General features: G+C 36.1%; 1 protein-coding gene and 1 long non-coding RNA gene across 2 annotated transcripts in view; both read left to right on the plus strand.

The window, feature by feature from the left end:
- The window catches only part of LOC127845366 (myeloperoxidase-like), a 128,534-nt gene that overhangs the window by 81,849 nt on the left and 23,323 nt on the right, over positions 1-23,362 (plus strand). The window lies entirely within an intron of this gene.
- Positions 3,604-5,825, plus strand: LOC127845369 (uncharacterized). Its single transcript, XR_008033199.1, has 3 exons — positions 3,604-3,665; positions 4,592-4,734; positions 5,527-5,825. It is a non-coding gene; the product is annotated as an uncharacterized LOC127845369 (long non-coding RNA).

Below are 23,362 nucleotides of genomic sequence, written 5' to 3' on the forward strand. Positions count from 1 at the left end.
TGTCAATGACGAACTGGCCAATGTCGTCGCACAAGCTGTTAAACACTATTGATTACATATACACAACAGTGGTGAAGTATAAACAGGCTAATCAGTGTGCACAGGCAGATGCGGTGGTTATCGTTCTGAGCGTAGTTAAGAGCAGACCGACTTTCAAAACTTGCTCTTAACCTTAGTTGTTCGCAAGCGAACGACTAAAAAAACACGTAAGTATGCCAAATACAGCTATTGGAACCACATATATCTCAGAGACGTGAAGTATCATATGAAAATGATGCTGATGACGATGATGACGACGACGATGACGATGCTGCTGCTGCTTCTAATGATGATGATGATGATGCTACTGATGATGATGCTGATACTGCTGCTGATGATGCTGATGATGTTCAATATCACGACCGAAATTGAACATAGTTGGAGCAGTGGACCGCTAAGCATTAGAACTGACGTGTATTCATGTACAACGAACAAGCACAATAGGCTACAATTTTAACGAGTGTTCTTGTTAAAAATAAGTAGCTTTTCTTCACACGGACTGGGTTAGATAAAGACCGCACGAGCATATCGGCAATCGAAATAGCGCGAATTGTGTACCCCGCAAGTTCAAGTGTTGAAAATTACGTTAATAAAAAAGGTCATAACGTAATTCTCACAAAATTACTCACGTTTCATGAATAACCAGCAGGTTGAAGTCGTAACACCATTATATATTTGCCTTACATATACGTATTGAAGGCAATGATACGTGAAGTGTTCAGTGGTAAACCTAAATCATTATTTTGGGCAAAATATGCATTGACAAATTTGGCACTTTTCGTATCTTATTATGTGTCTAGATATGCTTTAAATATTACCACAGCCGTATACAGCTAAAAAAAATGCTAGCTACGCCCCTAGCTGGGTTATTGATTTTCTCAGACCGTGATTACCGGGCGTTGTATCAGATTGCAAAGATTACAATACAATACGTATTCAACAGATTGTTTGAAAACTTAGGGCGCACTTTCACGTTTTCAGCGCTTACATGCACGTAAGGTGGGTTTTAGTGGGTTTTAACATGCGATTTAGTTGCAGTTTCATAACATGTAACCACTTCGTGCCGTAAACATGAAGCTTGTAATATGATCCGCGGAAAAAAACTAGGCCTGTTAAAGGGAGCTTACACATTTGAATGAAAGAAGAAAACAAATGAGGTTTATTGCCAATATATGAAGGTGTGTGCCCCCATTTACATGTGGTACTACATGTTTGTGCTTTATTATTCACATATCCATAATACTAATAATTAGTATATGGAAAAGACGATCATATAAAGTACAACATGGTAGATAATAAGACGAGACTTAATGTCATTTGCAGTACATAGGATCGACACTTTTTTATGAAAAAAAAACCAAACATAGTACAATGCAACATGTATTCAAAACCATACATAAAATAAATATTTTTTTTTATGTGTTTCTATTATACAATAACTCGATTTTATTAGGCTTGTTTCAAACAGAAAATGATAACTGATCGCACTTAATAAAATAACTCATCCTGTTACGTGTATATACCAGTAAAGCATGTCTCGTAGGAAAAGAATATAAAAATATATCTAAAAAACTCTCAGTGTATTATCAATAACGTAAATAATTGCCGGCTTGTAGGGGAATTTTCTTGTCTTTTCTTTATTTTAGAGTGTGCAAATCTAGTATCAGTTTAACGATCCAGTTCCGACAATTGAAATAACAAAATGTAATATATAGTTCTCCTTGATGACGTTATACGATAACATGCAAAACAAAATCTCGCCCTTCTTCCAAATATGGCATATTTGCATGTATTTTGATGAACCCGGTAACGAACCTGACATAACAAACTTTTCAATCGACTACACTATAGAATTAAGATAGCTCGAATAAGATTTCGTTTAACCGAATTTTAATGATTTATAACTTAATCTAAATTTCTTTTAGGTTTATAAGCATGTAAATGTAAGACTTACGTTCAGATAAAGAGTAACGAACCTGTCAATGACAATTCAAAATTCGCAATTCGAGGAAACAAACATATAGTAATTGCGTTTCTTTGCATTTTTTCAAGTTTCTTGTTTTATCTTGACAGGGAACATAATCAGTACGTATGTATTTTAAAGTTGAAATAGGTATTACTGTATTAAAGAAAGGAACTGTTTCTTACCAATGTAGTGTAACGAACCTTTCTTCTGATTTACAGAAAACCGTATTTTATTTGCTTGTAGCAAAAACGCACATTTTCTTCTTTTGTATTTTTAGGCTATATACAATATAAATTGCCTATAATTATTAAAATCATATCATTTTTATTGGAGTACTTTGTTCAATAAAAGCAATGCGTGCGCTTAAACATGACGCTGTTGAATAACAACAGTAACGAACCTGTCAAAATGACATATTTAAGTTTAAATATTGATTTTGTTTTGTTATACACCTTAAAAAAAACTAGTTAAACTTAGTGTCTATTTAGGTTATGTAAACTGTAAAGCGCTTAGATTACATATTCGTTGCACGATATATAGAAAAGCTCACCGACATCGGGTACATGGAATTGTATCATGTAATTGAGAATGGGCGACACACATTAAGCTGTATTTAATACAGTGTTCTTGCACGCATATTTACAAACGTAAATTCCAGCAATGAATTCTTTTACAATATGTTTTATATATAAAATTATCCCTGCAGCTCAATACACGCATATTACTTTTGCTGTTGCAACAGAACCGTCACAAACAGAGGAACTTCTGCAAAACTATAAAGAAAAAAAAAGTCAATTAGTCTTACGATAATAAATCATATGTTCATTTTCTATGTTTTTGAAATACGACACTTGTTTGTTATAGTCAATACTGCATTATAAAGTGTATAGCAATTATAAAACCTGTATCGGACTTAACCATATTAAAACTATGAATATGAATCTTCTTTTTGGCCTGGGGGCGAAGCCCTAGGCCATAGTACTGATACCGATTTCTGAGACAAGCTGACTTGGCTGGCTGCCAAAACCAAATTTGTATAACTCCGATTTACCATTTATAATAAGTGCGTGCGCAATTAAAGTAGTTCTTTGCAGATCTCAATAACCCGGCTTGTAAATACAGAACATCACTATATAACATGACAGTGTCATACAAAGTGTAAAAAAATATTATTGAATCAAAATTATTAAGCATTGGCTACGACATAGTTTTTATTGTTTACATGTTCATGCGAGAATAAGTTCCTCACTGTACTGTCTCTTACTACCGTTTCGCGGAGTTTGTCAAAACAAGAGCAACTTGTTTGCCATTAATTACAGTTTTACTTTGAACTTTAATACATGTAAAAAAAAATATTATTGAATAAAAATTGTTAAGCATTGGCTACGACATAGTTTTTATTGTTTACATATTCATGCGAGAATAAGTTGCTCACTTGACGGTCTCTAACTACCGTTTCGCGGACTTTGTCAAAACAATAACAACTTGCTTGCCATTTACGTTGAACTCCAATAAAAATAAGTCAGTGGAACTTTAATTTTCCGTATTTTCTCTTGATTTTCACAGGGTTTAAATTAACCTCAGCTTTAATAACAATGAATACAGTAGGGCACAGTCGACAGTGACAATTTTCGGATAAACTTCCTGGTTTTTGTCAAAGGTAAATTATATAAAAAAAAATCATTTGTTTTTCTCATTTAAAAAAATAAAAGTTGGTCTTAAAGGATGGAATTTCATGTTTAATGAATCTATTACACCAATTATGATGTTTGTATGAGCCGTTTTGGCGGTAATAACGACGATTTTAGACGCTGTTGATGTGTCTGTTTGCCTAGGTAGTTGTCAAAATCTTAAACACTTCTCAATTTATCATTTGTTGTTGAACTTTTCTATAATGACAATATTAACATTTCGTTGAACAATTTACGGGCATATATTCCCTTAGACGTATTCTACTTTCATTTTATGTAATTAAAATTATTGTATTACATTTAACAGACTGTGAACTGAGCAAGGTTGTATTAAAAACTAATATCAAATGTATGTTGCAATTCTTTGTGCAATCTCACAATGACAGGTAACCGATGACAATTCCATGCGAAATGATAGCATTAATGCATATGCCAGGAAAATGTTTAATTACACCGTATATTTGATTATTTTTATTGGTACATATTTAAATGTTTCTACTTTTTTTTCAAAATTTATAGTTTGGGATGTCAATATTAATGGTTGTGTTCATGATCAAGTTTAACATGAAAGCAATGATGATCTAAGATTTATAACAACAAATAAAGAAAGTAAAAAGAAAAAATATCTTTCTCATAAAGCACGACCAACTACACGAATATGTGGTAATGCTTTTGAAACTTTCTATTTTCAATGAATTGTCAAACATGACCAAGAGGTTGCAGCTTAAGAAAACTGATTAAATGTTCTCAGTAAATATGTTTCTGGACTATCGGAATATCGTTAAGATTGTATTGAGATTTAATACTTCAGCAGACCTTTGTTTTCATTGTCATATATTATTTTCAACTATAACACAATCATACATAAATATTTTGCTATATTTTATTTATTCAGGGGCAGAACCTACTACCTGGTAGTTTCAATGATGAACTATCATGATATAGGGCTAAAAGATGGATGTGCCAAATCCACCTCATGAAAAACAGATTGGGCAAAAGTGGAGTGCGAACACTAAATGATGTGCTGCTAAATAGCAGGTTTGATATGATTTACACCTTGCATTGTTTACACTGCACCTTCATGTATACCATGTGACTTTAAGATCTGTGTTGGGAGAATAAGGCGCGACCCAGATAACATTTTTAAGGATGTCTTTTTAAATATTTCACCATTTGTAATGGGATAAAGTCGAGAGCTTGCTCATTCGTGAGAGTGTTCTATAGATATTATGATTTTTTTAACAAATAAGTAATTTTCAGTAAAGTGCAATCGCGCGTTTGTAATATGAAGACCCAACACTGATCCGACATTTTTCTAACCGTTCAAACGCGGCATTGCACATTACTGAAAAAATACTGATTTGTTTAAAAAAAATCATGATACCTATAGAAAACTCTCACAAATCAGCCGGCTCTCGACTTCATCCCATTAAAAATAGTGAAATATTTAAATAAAAATCCGTGAAAATGTTAACTGGGATGCGCTTTATTCTTCCAACACAGATGGTTTCCCTTTATGGTGTTAAGTATGGATACTATTTTTTAATATTAAACATTGACAATATACTATTCACTATGCATATCTTGTGGGTTCAGATTGTATAATGTACCAAGCAATAATCTTTTTTTCGTCTTGATTATATAATTTTAATAATTTTTCTTGTGTTATTTTCACATAGAGTAAGTTAAACAAGCATTTAGGCAAAACTAAAACATGACATGGTTTTCAATTTCAATAAATTGTTGACAAGCCTATGGTATCTACTGGTAATATTTTTATGTGTTTGTTTAAGGTTTCTAATCAGTCATTTTTATTTTTTATTATTGCAGATCTTTACAAGTGAATTTGGAAAATCCTGATGCAACCTGAGCTTACCAAGTTTACTGACAGTTTGGACTCTGTGTGGATGATAAAATGGACAATATATTGTGTTCATGTTGTGTTGTGATTGACTTTTTTTAACAGATAAGATTTTTTAATCCAGACTTAACAGGTGATTTTCTTCAAAGAATAAATACAATACTTTTTTTATTGATGTGCATGAATTTGAGTACAAAATATCAACAATGTGTATCCTGTGTTGTTTTTCCAATCAGTCTGTCATCCATAGGTAATATATTAAGTATGAGACGGGATTTTTTTTTACATTTTTGTTGTTTCTGCACACCATGTCAGATACATGAAAATATATTTTATGCCCCCAACTGGCGGCATATAGTTTTCGCACTGTCCGTCTGTCAGTCTGTCTGTCCTCCGTAACACTTTTCGTGTTCACTCTCTAATTTAAGTAGTTCTTATCCGATCTCCAAACTTGGTCAGAAGTTGCATCTGGATAATGTCTAGGTCAAGACGAACATGGGTCATGCCGGGTCAAAAACTATGGCATAGGGTCGCTTAGTGCGTTTCAAACATTCAGCATGGTGTCCGCTCTCTAATTCAAGTAGTTTTCATCCGATCTGTCCCAAACTTTGTCAGAAGTTGTATCTACATAATGTCTACGCCAAGTGTGAACATGGGGCATGCCGGGCAAAAAACTTGTTCACTGGGTCACTTATTGCGTTTTAAACATTCAGCTTGGTGTCCGCTCTCTAATTCAAGTAGTTTACATCTGATCTTCACCAAACTTGTTCACAAGTTTTATCTAGACTGCTCTAGGCCAAGTTCGAACATGCATGCAAAGAATTGGCAGAAAAAAATACATCTACTGCTTTTATGTAGTGACAAAGTTACAGTTGGGGGCATCCGTGTCGTGTGGACACATTTGTTTGATTAATGATAAACAACTCATTCATAGTGATATAACTATAAAATATTCTTTACACGATAAGAAATACATTGTATTGTATGCCTGCTAATATTGTGGTCTTAAAATAATATCACTAATACTGTTGTAGTTCATTTAAATATCAAGATATGTGATGTTAACGTATGTGTTCATGTTATGTTTGTATTTGATTTATTTTTACATGTAAATAAATATTTTGGTGTTTAAAGTTCAATCTATAGTGAGTTAATTAGTGACGTGTGCCATTAAATATGTAGTGCTTATTGCTTTACTTTTGTTTTAGTTGAAAATCAATATTTTGAATCTCTACGTATGAAATGCACTAGTGAATTTGGTTTGACACTTATGCGAAGATTAATTATATATTAACTTCAAATACATTGTTGATCACAAACAGCATGTATATGCGATCCACAAATTACTGTTTCCATAGCAACTGTTAACTTAATGTATTTTTTCTACTTAATTTTATCAATCATGGAACAAAATTGAATTGCTAAATAAACAAAATAATGTCTCGAAGTACAGACACACAACACAAATTGTATCATGAGGAGTTATTCGTTTTAGTTTTAAGTTCATAGCTGTACAAAATGTTCAATTTCTGAATGCACACCTTTTTCCAGAAAAAGTGCATATATTTATGTATATAATAAACATGTTAATGATGTTCCATATCTGTCCAGAACATATTTTGTTGATTTTCTGTGCTTTTTTTGGCTTAGATTCTTTAAAATAGTAATAAATATGAAAACAGATCATTTTTTGTTCCCATGGCAACCATGAGTATTTACGGATTAATATTAGTACAATTAATTCCGTACTTTGAAATAATTATGTTCATCCAGATACGCGATCAATAGAGATATTATCAACACAAACTGATCAGCATAACATGTACCGATACTGGTTGAATAAGGACGTCATTTCATCCAAAACGGGCATTCAGCATTTATGACACACAAAAAGTGACAGACCCAGATGGGCCATAATCTCGTTCCCAGCCACATATCTTCACCGCCTATGTAGGATGGCCATGACTTAATGATCGACTATCAATTGTGACTTTTTGATAAATGCAGCTGCAGCCTTGATTTTTATTAACCTGTTTATAATAATGCATACACATACTAAATCATACATAATAAAAAACTTCCGACAAAACGTCTTCTTAAAAAAAGATAGTTTGACTATGTATAAAGATATTGACATCTATATACATAGTCGAACTATCTTTTTTTAAGAACTAAACTTCTTCCCAAGCGCACTAAATCTAGCCCCAGGTATTCAGCGCCTACGGCGCTTTGATATAATATTATAGGATCCGTCGATATTTGATTACCGTAATTACTCTATGTTTTTGGACACTTAAAAAAAATTCGTGTTCGAAAATTTAGATACGAAAAATATTTAAAAACTGCAGGTGTCCGAAAATTAAGAGACAAAAACTAAGGTGTCCAAAAATTATAATTTATTGAAATAAATGCAATAAATCAATGTACAATAATTTTCTTTCAATTAACTCTTCTTTTTCTGCTTAAAAAATAAAAACAACTTCACAGCTTTGCTAATTCTTGCTAGAAATGATATAGAGGAAAAAACGTTAAAACAGAAACCATTCTGCATCCTCAATAGGACCACACGGTTTCAACTTACGTATCATACGGTTTCGCATCAAACAGTTAAGCGTACAATCGGTAATAAAGTCAAAACCGACTCATACGATCGTGTCAGACGGTTTATGTATGGAAAACGGATTGGTCTAAAAGTCGTATTCGTATCAGACGGTTTAGTTAGAACCGTATCAGACGGTTTATAAACCGTATGATACGCTTTAAACCGTATGATACGCGTTTAAGACGTTTGGACCGATTCGTACGTTAAACCGTATGATTCGAAACCGTATGATACGAATCGTATTAGACGCTTTATGACGAGTAATATTCAATGTCCAATCAGCCATTTTATAGATTTATTCAGTGCAAACCGTATGATACGGTTTACGCTAAACCGTTTGATACGAATCGTAAACCGTCTTATACGAATCGTTACATACGATTTCGCATCAAACAGTTAAGTATGGAATACGGATAGGTCCAAAAGTCGGATGTGTATCATACCATCGTATCAGACGGTTTAGCGCGAATCGTATCAGACTGGTTTGGGGTCATAAACCGTCTGATACGATCGTAGCAGACGGTTATGACTTTTGGACCGATTGTACGCTTAACTGTTTGATGCGAAACCGTATGATACGATTCGTATCAGACGGTTTACGATTCGTATCATGCGGTTAAGCGTAAATCGTATCAGACGGTTTACACTGAATAAATCCATTTTTAAATTGAATAATACATTGAATATTACCAGTCAAAAACCGTCTTTTACGATTCGTATCATGCGGTTTCGAATCATACGGTTTAACGTACGAACCGGTCAAAAAGTCTTAAAAGCGTATCATACGGTTTATAGCGTATCATACGGTTTATAAACCGTCTGATACGATTCTAACTAAACCGTCTGATACGAATACGACTTTTGGACCTATCCGTATCCCATAGTTAAGCGTACAATCGGTCAAAAAGTCAGAACCGTCTGATACCATCGTATCAGACGGTTTATGACCCCGAAACCGTCTGATACGGTTCTAGCTAAACCGTCTGATACGATGGTTTGGTACGAATACAACTTTTGGACCTATCCGTACACCTGGTCGCAAAACCGTATGATACGGTTTTAGCTAAACCGTCTGATACGATGGTATGATACGAATACGACTTTTGGACATATCCGTACACCATATATCATACGGTTTACACTGAATAAATCTATTTGTAATACCCGTCTTAAATGTCTGATACGAATCGTATCATATGCTTTCAAATCATACGGTTTAACGTACGAACCTATTGTGTACGGATAGGTCCAAAAGTATGAGATACGGATAGGTTCAACAATCGTATTCGTATCATACCATCGAATCAGACGGTTTAGCTAGAACCGCAGCAGGCGGTTTTGGGGTCATAAACCGTCCGATCGTATCAGACGGTTTTGACTTTTGGACCGATTGTACGCTTAACTGTTTGATGCGAAACCGTATGATACGATTCGTATCAGACTGTGTACGATTCGTATCATACGGTTTAGTGTAAACCGTATGATACGGTTTACACTGAATAAATCTATTTTTAGATCTGATTGGCTGATTTGACATTGAATATTACCCGTCATAAACCGTCTGATACGATTCGTATCATACGGTTTCGAATCACACGGTTAAACGTACGAAACGGTCAAAAAGTCTTAAAAGCGTATCATACGGTTTTATCGTATAATACGGTTTATAAACCGTCTGATACGGTTCTAACAAAACCGTCTGATACGAATACGACTTTTGGACCTATCCGTATCCCATACAAAAGTCGTATTCGTATCATACCATCGTATCAGACGGTTTAGCTAGAACCGTATCAGACGGTTTTGGGGTCATAAACCGTCTGATACGATCGTATCAGACGGTTTTTACTTTTGGACCGATTGTACGCTTAACTGTTTGATGCGAAACCGTATGATACGATTCGTATCGGACGGTTTACGATTCGTATCATATGGTTTAGCGTAAACCGTATCATACGGTTTACACTGAATAAATCTATAAATTTGCTGATTGGACATTGAATAATACCTGTCATAAACCGTCTGATACGATTCGTATTATACGGTTTCGAATCATACAGTTTAACGTACGAACCGGTCCAAAAAAATAAAAAGCGTATCATACGGTTTAAAGCGTATTATACGGTTTATAAACCGTATGATACGGTTCTAGCAAAACCGTCTGATACGAATACGACTTTTGGACCTATCCGTACATCATACGAACATATGGTGTACGGATAGGTCCAACCGTATGATACGAATCATAAACCGTCTGATACGAATCGTATCATACTGTTTCGCATCAAACAGTTAAGCGTACAATCGGTCCAAAAGCCAAAACCGTCTGATACGATCGTTTCAGACGGTTTTTGTCGCAAAACGGTCTGATACGATTCTAGCTAAACCGTCTGATACGCGGTCCAGACATTTGGACCTATCCGTGCACCATATCGGTTCTAGCTAAATCGTATGACACGATTCAGACTTTTAAACCGGTTCGTACACCATACGGTTCTAGCTAAACCGTATGATACGATTCAGACTTTTGAACCGTTTCGTACACCAAAATAAAAACCAATTTATCGTATCGTTCACGCAATCTTGTCAAATATATCCGAAGAATATATCTTGACGTTGGAGAATTAGAGCCAGTTTGAAAGTTAGAGCGTTTATATTTTAGACCAGAACATTATTGTTGTGAGCGATTTTGTACGTGTTATATAAAAGGCAGTAAAGAGTATTTGAAGCTAAATTTAAATAATGCAAAAAAAATAAAAGTAGCTCGTTGTCATTTTAAATGTAATGCAAAATGTCGTTGCCAGAGCTTGGGTTGGAAATGCTTTCTATGCCATTGTCCGAGTAAATAGATTGTTATAGACAAAAGCTTTATTATATACTTTCAATACGGTTTTGATATTTTCAAATTGAATTTTGAATATTACTTCATAAAGAGTCCAAACAAATAAGCAAATTAAATTAAAATATTGATGTAATACGGTTTATTTGCATCATAACAATATATGCAACTGTGTTGCACTGCTTTGACTGTAATTTAGAATTAAATAAAAACCGAACGTGCATATAGTCATGTGCATTGAATGAATTTTCCTTAAACATTCTCATAAAGTTAATTTTTACAAACCTAATTAAATGTATTAATTTCTAAAACGCAATAGGGTATAAGTGAATTACAATTCATTCTTGCCAGCTTTCGTAAGCTTATCCCATTTAAGAATACATAACGTTTTTTTGGAAAAGAAATTCAACGCAAAATGATTTCTATATATATTAATGAAAAAATGAGAACCATCAAATAATTTCCGAATTGTTAGGCTTTTTATGTATTAAAATAAACCTCTAATTGGGTATTATACACTCTTTGAAATTGTCAATGCATTGTCTTCTTCTATCTTTCTCACCATCTTTGCATGCAATAGAACTCAACTTTGTTATGCCGTTAAATATAATGATTCACACGAAGGGAATGAGGGGAATGAGGGAAACTGTTAACCAAAAGAAATTAATCTAATAAGAAAGGAAATTTGTCAGTTTTAACAAGGTTGATTTCAAACCATATTCGAACGGTATTTGATGGATTTAGCTGCTCATTACTTCAAATACCTTAAAGAAGATCAGAAGGTCGATTATCCAGGCTCAATCTACTTCTCCCCCAATTTAATATTAATTTATATATCCGGTTGTGGCATGTTTATAAATGTTTGATCCTCTTCCATTAAGGACTATTTAATTACCAAAACTCGCCATGCCATGCTGGAAAGTGTACACAATAATCAATACGAATTTAAACTGAAACCAATATTTTAATGAATGCAATGTACGAGTGTTTTATGTTTAACTTTATAAATTATCTCGATATCCGATGTAACACGCAAAGTTTAACCAAAAACAATGAGCCATCGGTAGTTAAACCCAGCTTTAAACATGTATTAAATAATTAATTATACATTATAAAAAGTACAATGTATTAATATGAATATAAGTGTACTACATGAAGGCATGTTTGCTTGTATTGTTTTCATTTTTTGTCCTGGTTTCTAATAAAAACAAATGCAAGAACAAGCACGTTGTTTGCATAGCAAAATCTTGTTATTGTAGCTAATACGAGATCTCAGTTTTGATGTTTTCATACAAAACACATACTCTAATCAATTGAACCTCTTCATGCAAAAAAGCATGTGCATTTGCTTATTCGGGTCCGGAGCTACAGTGTTTGCGTATTACTAAATAGTTCATGATTATAAGGCTGAAAGATTGCTATTGAATAGGCTGAGCAAACTTTTGCATTACGCGACTCAGCTTTTTGTTAAACCCTAGTAAAACATTTCAAAACAGATATTTACAAAATAAAATATTTTAACTTATATGCCAGTGATCTTAAACATCTTGCATCAAATGATGTTCAATGTTTGATACACGCATATTAAAGTGACCTCTCCCACTTATGAAGAACAAATAACGTGGAAACCAAATTCCGGGCTGTCAAAGTAATGTAGCAACCAATGCCCAGATTGTCAAAATAACGTAAGAACCAATGTCCGTTAGTGTCAACTTAGCGTATCAAACAATGTATGAAGGGACAAATATAAGAATACAGACTAGACGTACACATTATATTGTCATGAAAAAAATGTTTTTTTTTTAATATTTAAAATTGACAAAAGACAAACAAGTTAATAAGCAAAGACACTTTTAAAAAACAATTTTGCTTGGAGGACATGGCTTCAGTACCACTCAGCAAACTTCGTCACGTTTTAAATACATTTAATATATATATAAACAAAAACGCTGTATCATTTTTTGCCGAAGCTTTCGACCTCACGGTTTTCATCAGCGGCCATTTTTTTATTTTCAGATGTTTTATTATGAACGGAAATGACGTCGTGCATTTTGTACAGGTTGGCGCGTATTATTTCTATCGGAAATTTCACCTTTTAATTTTTGTATGTAATCTGTGATATCCATTACGACTATACCAGAACCTTTAAGATACAGAAGGCGATGCGTTTGCATTAGACTTAAGTTCACTTAAGTACACTTTCTTAATAGAGTAGTAACACAGTTTGTGCTCCGTGAATACGCTCCCTAAAAATATTATATAACTTTTGCTTTTTACAATATTTGTATAACTGATATGAACGTTTTTGACAAGGGTTCTAAAAATAAATAGTATAAATAAATTATGTTTATTCCTCTCCAACCCTTCTCAATTGCAAAATATATTTTTAAATCACTCCATACAATATCGTTGGAACTCAATGTAAGCAATACATACTTGTTTTTGACGATGCTGCTTCAACGAAGCAGCTCGTCTAAGTTATCATACCATGAAACAATTCTTCACAATGGCGACCTATGTAAAAGACCGAGCCAGTCCGATTGAGATAGCTCGATTTTTCTAATCGGCATACCTCGCTGATTATCATTGATAACAATCTCCCAATCGCACATTCTCGGCCCTTTCCGTCAAACATCGGATAAGTACCTCGAAGGAGATAGTATGAATACACATTTCGGAAGCGGTATTGCGGTCTACCTACGCGGGCCTACGCGAATCAAAATTACATAGTGAAAACAAACATGGCCGGTTTTGCGAGTTGTTTACATTTTGCAAAGATGAAAATGGGGATTTTCTATGCTCTGAAGCCAGAGCAAGTACAAACTCTACAGGAATTATGGACGCCATCGTTGTTATTGTTTTTGTTGTTGTAACATTCTTAGAATGGTATCACGAGGGCGGACTACTTTCAACCCGTATTTCTCCCGAGTCCGATTATGATAATCTGCGAGGGGTACCGAATGAACAATCTCCTAGCAGAGTTGTCGTTCGTGCCTCAACATACAACAATGCCGCGCCCATGAGAAAAACTTGACACACGTGTCAAAACTGTCTTACAGCATTAATCGGCATGTTTGGCTATTTAGAAACTGTCATTTAGGATATATGAGTTATTTATTCACTAAATCTCCGTTTATGACAACAATGGATGGAATTCGAAGGATATATTTGATGTGAATGAAGGACTTTATTGATCTTGACAGCTTGACACGGCGAAACTGGCATACTGGTATTTTTAGTTATCAATTAAAGTCACATTTTGCTTTAAAAATTGTATTCGAGCATTTTGCGACTTATTGAGTGACTATGATACCCGACATCAACATATCATAGGGGATTTGCAGATCACCAAGCTGTCCTGAAATTTAATATTGAATACAAACTCTTTACTGGTCTATACTCTTTCTTCTTTCTATTTTAGTACGTTATATCATTTTAAATTTAAATGAACTGTGTCACAGTAAAAGAGACATTAAGGCGATTGTGGCCAGTTTGGATCCAGATCAGCCTGTCAATAATAAATAGTTTAATTGGATACTGATTAGACTGCGCTCAAATAATAGAATTGTCATTAATCAAATGCTTTTATTTCGAACATTAATCAAGTGTTTTTTTTCTGGTCCCTCTGGATCAATGACTCCAGCACTTTCGTGTTGAGAATTGAATTATGCTTAAGGCGATGCTAGGGGGTGTGAGGGACGTTGCACCTTCCATTATCGCTCGATTGGTCATTGTCGGCTCGGGTACTACTTACATGTACCCCGGGTACTCTTAGGTATACTTACATGTACCCCGGGTACAGTAAATATATTAAAAGGTACCCGGGAAATGTAATGCTAAATCGGTCGTTGTCGGCTATTCTGTTTATTAATTATATATTCACATGTATGTCAATTTTCTGTAAAATGGCCTCTATATTATCAGAACACATACTCAAAAAGCATGTTGATGCAGTTTTTTTTAAGAGAAGTTTGTTTAAGATAATCGGCTGCGCGTTTTACGACATCAGATTTTGGGCGGGAATACAACTCGGGTACAGTCTAATATCGACCGAGTACGATTACACATATTTGCCGTAGCCGGAGTACATGTAAGTATACTTAAGAGTACCCAGGGTACATGTAAGTAGAACCCGAGCCGACCATGACCAATAGAGCTCCATTATCTCTCATGAACCGATTCATTAAAACCGAGTCGGCAATATTTGACTTAATTTTTGGTTTGGTTGCTCTCGAGGAATCGAACAATTTCAGAATCTTCCTAAAAGCCTAGTTGTAGAGTGTCGACTTTGATTGCAAGAGGTTGCGCTGCGGGTTTGATCTCCAGAAGCGACATTGAAAACTAGCCAACTTTGTTATCTAAAAGGCTGCTAAACCTACGGAATCCGGATAGTGCCATCTATAATCTCGCACTTCTTTCATCAAGGGCGACACTAGACACACGAAGCGATAATTGATATTTTTCTTGACAGTCGCGGCGACGCACGATATTTTTCTTGAAAGTCGCGGCGACGCACGATATATTTAACACGATATATCGCCCTTGTGTAGGTCGCCAAAAGGCGATATATCGTGTTAAATATGTCGTGCGTCGCCGCGACTGTCAAGAAAACTATCGTGCGTTGCCGCGACTGTCAAGAAAAATATTGTTCGTCGCAGCGACTGTCAATGAAAATATTGTGCGCCGCCGCGACTGTCAAGAAAAATATCAAGTATCGCTTCGTGTGTCTAGTGTCGCGTTTAAAGGGCGATACTAGACACACGAAGCGATACACGATATTTTGCGCGACAGTCGCGGCGACGCACGATATTTTATTTTTCAAATATCGCCCATATTATCCGAATCTCGTGTATCGCGGTCTTATTTCAGACCGCGACACTAGACACACGTCACTCAAAATATCGAGTATCGCTTCCACTGGGTGCTGACGAGGTCAAAGCGTAGTCCGTTTCGCTACGACGTCGGGTATATGTTTTACTACGAAAACATTGTTTAAATACATATGACATCGAGAACGGATTAGTCGAAAATTGTGTTTAAAACATGTAAGATCATGCTTTTCTAATAACAAAACTCTGAATTTAAGCATAATGACATTTCATATGTTTGTTACATCAAATTATAATCGAAGATGTGTCTAATTTATGCGGTTAAACATGAAATATACCGCTGATTTATCAAAGCGAAGTCAAGTTTCAATTTTAAAAATGCAATTAAGGTTTACAACTGTGTTTAATTGACACAATTTTACAATTTCCATATTGATATATGTATCGTTAAGCCACTGGTGTGCTTAGAAAGGTGTAGGGTGACTCAGTTATCAGAAATAAAGGCTAAATATTATTATTAGGCATGATCATTTCTCTGACAGTATACGTATAAGCCTCGCTACGACAACGCTTTAGCGCGTATGCGTTTCTCACAGAAGAGGTATTGGTTATCTCTCGAAGGCAAACTAAAGAAAAAAAATAATACAGAATCATGGAGTGGCTGAATGTTTCCTGTGAGGAAAAGGTAGTAACAACGGCACAACATGATTCGAAGCGCACAGTCGGCATGGTAATGCACGTTACTATGATATAATTAAATTCACGACTAGGCCAAATGAAACGATTAAAATCGAAAATCCATATAACATAAGATGACAGTTGAGAGTCGATAACCTAGTGTCGTCGGTCTCAATAAAAATGACGCATCTTTACCTCGTGACAATCCCTTATACGTTCATTTTGATACAGACCGACGATAGGTTTTCAGCATACGGTACTCTTTATCAAATAACATTCGATTCTCGTTATCCCCAACTCGCTTATCTCAAAACTCTGCTTATGTCAAAGTAAATCCCATGTCCCAACTGCGATCATTATTTATCTCATACGGAATTTGATTTTTACATTGTATATATCAAAGCGATTTTCTTGAAAATCGGTTATCGTCAACTAATTTTGAGATGAATTTCATGTTCGTATACATGATTTAACCTGTAAAATCCACACCTGTAACAGCCGTAAGGTGTGGAAAGTAGGACCCCAATGGCACAAATCCGCAATTGCATAACCAATATATTGTTGTAAAGGTGTGGCGGTGGGTTTCTGTCACAGGTTATTGTTTACTGCGTACATGACAGCCGGTAAATTTACCTCGTGTTACAATGCGGTTAAGGCCCAGACTCACTATGATGCCGGCGGAGCTCAAGTGCGTGATCATGTATCTACCGGGATGAACCGGGGCCCTACCGGGATGAACCGGTGCTCCACCGGGATGAACCGTGGACGACCGGGGACAACCGGGGCTCCACCGGGAAAGTATTAAAATGTTTAATACCTCCGGGATGAACCGGGAGTCATCGGGTAGGACCGGCAACGACCGGCGTGGCACCGGGAACAACCGGGACTGTACCGGGAACAACCGGTATTTAACATTTGAATACTTTGCCGGTGGAGTCCCGGTTGTCCCTGGTTAAACCGGGGCGTTGCCGCAGCTCTGCCGGGGTCTGATGCCGGTATAGCCCCGGTGAGTGCCGGCGTAGTGACGGTATACCAGGGCTCTGCCGGGACTCTGCCGGCTTTCCCCGGTTTCAACCTTTTCGTTTGGATGTTCATGCGCACAATGAAGCACGGCATCTTTTGCACTGGGAAATGGCAGTCTGCAGTAACTGCAAACTGAATGTGATTTGTCCTGTAATGGATACAGAAACTTCGTTGAGCAACCGTTACATTATATTTGTACTTCGTTGCGAACCAATACCTACTCTGTGCGAAACCTATATATAAAACGACTTGTAATTTCCTTCGAAACAAAGCATTTGCATAATTAAATAATATGTTTGTAACCTGTTTTGCACTTTAAAATGTGTAATGTACACTGAATCAAAGTAACATGTAGTTTTATTTTATTTAAGTAACCGTAATTAGCTATTTTAACAGAATAACCACCTTATGCATTGCTTCAAATGAAAATATTTCGATTTTAGCTCAAAATAAACTTAAAGGTTGCAACTACGCGTATTTGTTATTAGTTTGTTATTGAAAATAAGTTCCTACTATTACTGGATGTTCTGTTCTCTAATCCATAAACACCAGAAAAGATGAAACTCGCCTGATTAAGTAGTGTATTTACAAAATGATTTCGTAGTAAAACCTATACCCGACGTCGTAGCGAAACGGACTACGATTTGACCTCGTCAGCCCCCAGTGGAAGCGATACTCGATATTTTGAGCGACAGTCGCGGCGACGCACGATATTTGTACTGTTCAAATATCGCTGTAATAATATCGCCTGTCCACTGTCAGGTTTTTTAAACGGTGGTACAGTAATTTTTAACCATTTATTATTAATATTGCTGCCATCGACACACTTATAAAAGATTATTCTAGCATTAGTAAACCGAGTACAGATTAATTTATTTTCATAATAATTTTTATATATATTGACAAGGATATATGTTTAAAACTATTCAGAAATTTGAACAATGGAGTAAAATTTCTATCAATTTTAAGATAATATATCATTATTATCTGTCTCACTTCCAATAGGATTGCAGATTTATAGATAACGTTTAACTTCAAGTAAGACATCAATATAAAACCAGAAGATTTCTTTTCAGTGCATGTGTAATCATCATTTATAGGTTATCCAGATTATTGACGAGCAGCATTAATGTCCAGTCTATTGGTACATTAATTAGACGGTATTTTTGTTGCTGTTATTGTTTTACCTTTTAAATACCTTTTATAATGCTTTACATGTATCAAATAAATTATCGGCATAAATAAAACTGCATACAGTGCAAACAACAATTTTATAATATTCATATTGGCTAACAAAAATGCTTTTGAAGGGCGAAAAACGTTTGTTTAATATTGCTTAACAGGGTTCCAGATATAATAAAAATGACTATTATATAATTATATTCAGATAAAGTTCACACTGTTACTTTTGTGCATGTCAAATATGATTTAAACAAAAGCACGTAATGCACGTTGAACCGTAGAATCGAACAACTAATAACTTAACCTTGTGAACTCAGTCTTATATTCAAAATCGTTATTGCAAGCGATTTTCGTATCATCAAATATACGTTCATATAAAATATTTATGTAATATTAAATATTTATTTATGGCCAGATTGAAGTATAGGAAGCGAATATCTTGCTATATCAATCATATACATTTTAATTGCTGATCAGAAATAAACATTATTATTAAAAAAAAATTATATCAAAAGATATATATACGACATGATGCACATGCTTGATGACATGAAAATATCCCCTTTTTGTCTACCCTGATTTTTTTTTGATAACCTGACAGTGAACAGGCGATATTATTACAGCGATATTTGAACAGTACAAATATCGTGCGTCGCCGCGACTATCGCGCAAACTATCGAGTATCGCTTCGTGTGTCTAGTGTCGCGGTCTGAAATTAGACCGCGATACACGAGATTCGGATAATATGGGCGATATTTGAAAAATAAAATATCGTGCGTCGCCGCGACTGTCGCGCAAAATATCGTGTATCGCTTCGTGTGTCCAGTGTAGCCCTTTGAACGCGACAGTAGACACACGAAGCGATACTTGATATTTTTCTTGACAGTCGCGGCGACGCATGAAAGTTGTCATGACAGTCGCGGCGACGCACGATATATTTAACACGATATATCGCCTTTTGAGCTACCTACACAAGGGCGATATATCGTGTTAAATATATCGTGCGTCGCCGCGACTGTCAAGAAAAATATCGTGCGTCGCCGCGACTGTCAATAAAAATATCGTGCGTCGCCGCGACTGTCAAGAAAAAATATCAAGTATCGCTTCGTGTGTCTAGTGTTGCCCTTGATGAAAGAAGTGCGAGATTATAGATGGCACTATCCGGATTCTGTATAAACCTGATATACCAAAATAATGTGCATTTTCTCTCACATGATGGTCATCAGTTATATTATATAAAAACTCACAGCAGAAGTAAACAATGGGACAATAATTAATGAACGCATCTTTCATTTGTCTTTGATACTTTGATTTTGACATGGTCTAGATTTAAATATGTGACTTGACTTTACCAGCACTCTTGTAACAGAGCTTAAGTTTAAATGTACCATTGAAGATCAACTAAATCCAGATTTGCTATTATAGAAGTGTGGAAAGTTTTAAGGGTGTGACAAGTAAGCAAAAATGGGTCATTATCGAGAGGCTACAACTGATCTATGACTGTTTTAAAACAAGGAAAATTAGTGCCTGATTTAGATTTCCTTACATAGTTCAATAAAAACTACTTTCAGAAGCCTGGTAACAGTTAAACGTTAATGTTACCAGTGTGTCAGACCAGGGCCTTGATTTTGAAATCTAGGACATGCATGGTCAAGTCTTCATGAAATCAGGACATTTTTTTATATTTTAAGTCCTTAATTTATGGAAAGGAAAAAACGCCAGTACATTTATGTCAAAAGTGTAATGCGCAATGTTGTAAACCGCTAAGTACCAAATGTATAATGCCTAATGCTTAACGACAAACCGCAATACGTCTCACGCTTGACTGCAACTCGAATACGAAACTTAACTACATATCAAAACTTGTTTCTTAATATTATACAACTGTCCGTATGGTTTTTGGGCAATGTTGTAAATTGCTTATGCTTAATGCTAAACGGTACACCGCAATACGCTTGACTTCAATTCGAATACGAAACTAAAATAATTCTTGTCATAGCTAGCTGTAACTGAAACGGTATCGACGTAAATTGTCGCCCTTCAAGTTTGTCAGTTGTAGCATGGAGTTACTTGCCTCGTGTTGACGAGCGGTGACATTAACTAAAGATTTTAATTTTGTAATGATTCATTTCATAGACCGCTTGATTTTTAACGAAAACATAGATGAGCATGGTTGTTTGCCGTATAACTCGTATAAAGCTAATTATGCTCCACGAAAATTTAGTTGCCAGTCTCACTATTGCCGGTAGAACCCCGGTCCATCCCGGTTTGCTAACGCCGGTCGACCGGCGAGAACCAGGATGATGGCGTAGTTTTTTTTTAACGCGGTCACACTATTTCCCGTTGCTGCCCCGGTTAGAATCCCGGTCAACCCCGGACTAGCTACGGTTTATCCCGTTGAAGCCCCGGCAGAGCCACGGTTGTCGCCGGTAATGCCCAGGTGGAGCCCAGGTGAAAGCCGGCAGCGTCCCGGCAGAGCCCCGGTATACCGTAACTCCACCGGCACTCACCGGGGCTAAACCGGCATCCGACCCCGGCAGAGCTACGGCAACGCCCCGTTTAAACCCCGATCGCCGCCGGTAATGCGTAGGCGGAGCCCCGGTGAATGCCGATGGCGTCCCGGCAGAGCGCCGGTTTACCGATGTACCGTAGCTATACCGGAACTCTGCCACCACCGGCGACGACTGATGCGTTGCCGTAGCTCTGCCGGCGTCTGTATGGGCTCCGGTGGAGCTACGGTGCCGTCACTGTTGTTCCCGGTGCCGTCCTGGTTGTTCCCGGTGCCGCGCCGGTCGTTGACGGTCCTTCCCGGAGGTATTAAACATTTTAATACTTTCCTGGTGGAGCCTTGGTTCATTCCGGTCGTCCCCCGGTGCATCCCGATAGAGCCCCGGTTCATCCCGGATCACGCACCGGGGGTCTGCCGGCATCATAGTGGGCCTTAACTTCCTTCCGTCATATCTTTCGTAACACTTTTGTTACAGTTTCTCATAGCGCCTTCAATATTTTACCGATCTCTTACACATTTGGCATGAAGGTACCTTGCATGGACCTCTACCTTTTCATTAGGTTTGATGTCACTGGGGTCAAGGTCACCGAGGCTAATAATAGATTTTCTCAAGGTCATATACTTTAGTGACCAGTGTTATTTGGGTTGGAGTTCCATTTTAAAGAAATAGTGAGTGTATATTATTATTGTCATCAATTATTATTAATACCTGTTTACTTTATTATGAACATAAGAGCAGCATCCATCGTTTTCAACGATACTTCTTGTTATTTAAATTTAGACGTACCGAAGGATACTTTCATGAACACGTGCTTTCAAAGCGAATAACCATGTGATTATAAAAATACACGTGCAAATTAATTGACTCAGTAGTATGTGGGTGATTATTTTTACATAAAACCATTATTCTCCAAATGAAACAATTAAATGTGTAAATCCATATGCTGTCATGAGCACGAATCCGTTGGATTTTTTGCAAAATCTTGATCCGTTTAAAAATAATGGAGCTGCAAAGTCATATTTTCCCATATGTATTTACATAGAGCGGAATAAAAATCAAGGGGTGGGTAACCTTTGTATCCTTATACATTTTTAATTGCAGCTTTGTTTTTTTTAAACGGATTTCATTCGCGTTAAGCGACACAACGTCATAAAGATAAACACTCAGTCTTCCCTCACTAACTCTCCCACCTACTCACAGTCAGTCACTCAATCATTAAGTCACTCACTCAGTCACTTATACAGTCAATCAGTCATAAAGTGTTGCGGATAAAGATTTTGGTATTAATTATCGGAAACATTTAGCCCTTAAATAATATTGCAAGTTCGTTCGCACTGTTGCGTTTGAAAAGTCTTTTCGCTTAGCTAAAGGCAATATTGATAACAACATGTGAGTGTCTCTAATATTATTAAACTGTTGTGTGTAATAATTTTAATAGTTTCAGACAAAAAAACCTGGGTAGAACCAGTACTAATCATGAATGCATATTAACTGAATAAAACAATACATCAAGTAACTTTCCTGGGTAGGGTTATTAGAACCAGTAGTACCAGTACTTACAAAGTATACATATTAATTTAACAACATATTTACAACATAATAAAGTCACGATCCTGGGTAGAACCAGTACTTGACACAGGAATACATGATTACAACGAGAACATAATCAAGTGTCCTGGGTAGGGTTAGTAGAATCAGTACTTACAAAGTGTACACAATAATTTTACAACATATCTACAACATAGTAAAGTCATGTTTCTGTGAAGAACCAGTACATGAAACAGAAAAACCAGAATACAACAAGAACATAATCAAGTATACTTATTAACATTTACAAACTATTTACAACATAATAAAGTCACGTTCCTGTGTAGAACCAGTACTTGACACAGAAATACATGAATACAACGAGCAAATAGCAACACAATATATACAACAGTGTCCTGGGTACAAAAACCAGTACTGTCAGCCGACACGGGTAACGTGAACTCGAGGATAACCAACTCCTTGAGACTTTTGCAATTTGTGTTTTTTTCTAAATGTTGCGTGGTTTCTCACGGAGTTGTTTTTCCCAGAGCTGCGCCATTTTAGGTTTACGCTTATCACGTACATCTAAGATGGACACTGTTTTACCCGTGTCGA

Source organism: Dreissena polymorpha, chromosome 9 (assembly GCF_020536995.1).
Source record: "Dreissena polymorpha isolate Duluth1 chromosome 9, UMN_Dpol_1.0, whole genome shotgun sequence".
Lineage (NCBI taxonomy): Eukaryota > Metazoa > Mollusca > Bivalvia > Myida > Dreissenidae > Dreissena > Dreissena polymorpha.